At 40.5% G+C, this 3314-nt stretch overlaps 1 protein-coding gene across 1 annotated transcript in view; it reads right to left on the reverse strand.

Annotated features, from left to right (window-relative positions):
- Positions 1-3314, reverse strand: part of LOC109165138 (lectin beta-1 and beta-2 chains-like) — a 56807-nt gene that overhangs the window by 44153 nt on the left and 9340 nt on the right. The gene's annotated exons all lie outside the window — the stretch shown is intronic.

The raw sequence follows: 3314 nt of genomic DNA on the forward strand, positions 1-3314 counted from the left end.
ATGGCACGGTGGAGCGTTACAAAGCGCGCCTCGTGGCTAAAGGGTTTAATCAAGTGGCCGGAGAGGATTTCTTCGACACCTTCAGCCCAGTGGTTAAACCCACCACTGTCCGGATGCTGTTCTCTCTTGCGGTGTCAAATCAGTGGACGGTACGTCAACTTGACGTTCACAATGCTTTCTTGAACGGTCATCTAGCAGAGACCGTATACATGAAGCAACCTCCGGGATATAAGGATCCCACCAATCCCGGGCATGTGTGCCTCTTACAACGTTCGCTTTATGGCTTGAAACAGGCCCCACGCGCCTGGTTCAAGCGCCTTCATGAGTTTCTATTATCTGCAGGTTTTAAATCCTCCAAAACCGATGTCTCCTTGTTCTACTACACGGCTGGTGATTCCCGGGTGTTCTTACTTGTCTGTGTCGACGACATAATCATGATGGGAAACGATGCTGTCCTGGTTGCCTTCTTACTCCAACGGCTGGCTTCTGCTTTCAAAATTCGGGACCTTGGTACTCCTCACTTCTTCTTGGGCATAGAAACTATTTCCGATGGTGATTGTATTATCCTCTCTCAGCGTCGATACATGACTGATCTCCTAAGCCGAGTTGGAATGGTAGACTGCAAGCCTCTTGCCACACCAGCAGCCGTTACAAAGTCAGTCACACCATCCGAAGAACCATTTGACAATCCGACTCAATATCGGCGTGTGGTTGGCGCTCTACAATACCTAACCATCACACGGCCCGACCTTGCATACTCGGTCAACCGGTTGTGTCAGTTCATGCACTCACCTACAACTGAACACTGGGGGCTCGTCAAACGTGTCCTGCGTTACATAAAGGGGACTATCTCGCTAGGGTTACGGTTTTCGCCCTCATCTACTACTCACATACAGGCCTACTCGGACTCCGATTGGGCGGGGTGTCCTATTGATCGCAAGAGTACAAGTGGTTTCGCAGTCTATCTAGGCTCTAATCTCATCTCCTGGTTATCCAAGAAACAACACACCGTGGCCCGGTCCTCCATAGAGGCTGAATATAAAGCCCTAGCTGATGTATCCGCTGAAGTTACTTGGGTTGTTTCCTTACTCCGAGAATTAGGGCTACACTCCGGCGAACCTGCTTCTTTATGGTGCGACAATCTAGATGCAACGTATCTTTGTGCCAACCCGGTCTTTCATGCACGCACCAAGCACGTCGAAATTGACTATCATTTTGTTCGAGACAAGGTGGCGTCCGGGGAATTCGTGGTTAACTACATCTCAACTACTGATCAACTAGCTGACATATTCACCAAGCCTCTTCCTGCTCCACGCTTTGCTACTCTACGGGACAAGCTCAACATTGTGCTTCACCAACCTTGAGCTTGAGGGGGTGTGTTAGTATTATTATTTTATAATATGATTGTAATTATATGGTGTTAGTTATATTTGACTTAGTATAGCTTAGTTGTCAGGAGTAGTTTTAGATTGATAACAGATATACTTTGTAATCTCAATTCAATCGCAACTGAATCATTTTGAATTCTCTAATCTAAAGCAACTAATACAAGAGGTATATAGAGGGAAAATCATTTTGTTGGTCTCTCAATTGTTTTGCAACTGTACTGTTAATATAATGTAGTCCATGATTTTTAATTTGAACAAATGTGACTCTCTAATTGAAAATATTAATAGTCAAAGACCAAATTTGATACATGAGTTATTCGCACTTTTGGTTCCATGACTACGGTGTCAATAATAACTTTGATCCACGACTTTCAAAACTTGTAGAATTGGTCCACGACTATTAGTTTTTTAGCGAATTTGGTCCTTCCGGTGCAATCTCCGTTCAATTTTAGCCGAAATTTTTTTTCACCTTTTTAATGTGGATAATATTGTCTTTTTCCATCTCACCATCAGTAAAAATGTATTTTACCCTTTCATCTTAAGTAATCAGTTTTGTAATATTGTAAAATTTAAGAAGATTTTTTTTTTTTTAAATGTCATTTTCAACCAAAATTTTTTAAATTAACGAAAGAAAGCAATTTTTTTTAATTGATATGGTGTCATTTTCCACCAAAACGACGTCATTGTGGAACCCACAGCATAATTTGCCACCAAGCTAAGGAGACAATGACGTGCCAAAAATAAAACTTAGAAAGAGTAAAAGTGTTTTAACTAAAAACTGATTAAACGGACTCAACTACATCTGCTGAAAACCTCAACAAAAACATCCCTCGAAGCAGGCTTCTTCTTCATCTTCAGCAGAAGACTCTGAGGTTGGTTCTTCTTCTGCAACCTTATCACAACATTCCGAGGTTGGTTCTACCGCCACTTTTCCAACCTCAACATCAACAGTTTTCGCGGTGACCTTAGCAGCAGCAACCCTAGCCTGGTTCTTTGGCCGTGTCTTGTTACCACTCAAACAACAAATAACGATTAAAAGAAGAACAACTACTGCAACGGGAATACCAATAGATATTCCTATCATCATTTATCTTTTCAACTTAATTGTTCTTTGCTTTTTGAAGGGATATGGCGACAGAGATACAGTAAGTACTGCCCGTCGACCGGGGTGAAGAATTGAATTGAAGTGGAATCCAATAAATATATAGTTGCTCTCGCCTTGGACTCAACCTAACATGCAACTTGCTAGTCCACTCTCTACATTGACACATTCCATCTCACACTACGCGCAATTTCATTAATTTCTAGTTTGAAGAAGCCAACTACCTGCTACTCTCGTTGATTTTTATTTTTTATTTTTTATTTTAAATTTATGATGACGGAACCTTCCGCCATTAATTCGATGGTGTGTATTAAGTAAATTTCACTTTGTGGTTCTAGCGGACAAAATATCACAATGAAATAAACTAGTTTATGTTGCTTATAACTGAGCGATTCAAACCAAGAAAATCAATAGGCCGTTCACTCCATTGATAGTCGTAACATTGTGGAAGGACAATAGTGTCATTGATTTTTCTTCTCCTGAAACATCAATTCACATACTTGCAGATTATTACAAGTTGCATTGTGGCAAATTAATGCTAGCCCAGTGTCCTTACAAATTGGGAAACTCTTTAATAAGTTAGTATGAGGGGGAATTCTTAGGTGGATTAGTATTGTATCTTTTTGTATTTGATTATGAATTATGATTGTGATCTTGTATGAGATCGTCTCATAAATTCTTGTTTGTGAGATTAGTCAGGTTATTACTTTGCTAGTCAAAGCTCTACTTTCAATAGGCTATGCCCTGCCATTTAGTTTACGTGCATATATAAACCCTTCTTCTACAATTCTACCATACTTTGAAGAGTCACTAACATGCATCAA

The sequence above is a fragment of the Ipomoea nil genome, unplaced genomic scaffold (genome assembly GCF_001879475.1).
Source record: "Ipomoea nil cultivar Tokyo-kokei standard unplaced genomic scaffold, Asagao_1.1 scaffold3069, whole genome shotgun sequence".
NCBI lineage: Eukaryota > Viridiplantae > Streptophyta > Magnoliopsida > Solanales > Convolvulaceae > Ipomoea > Ipomoea nil.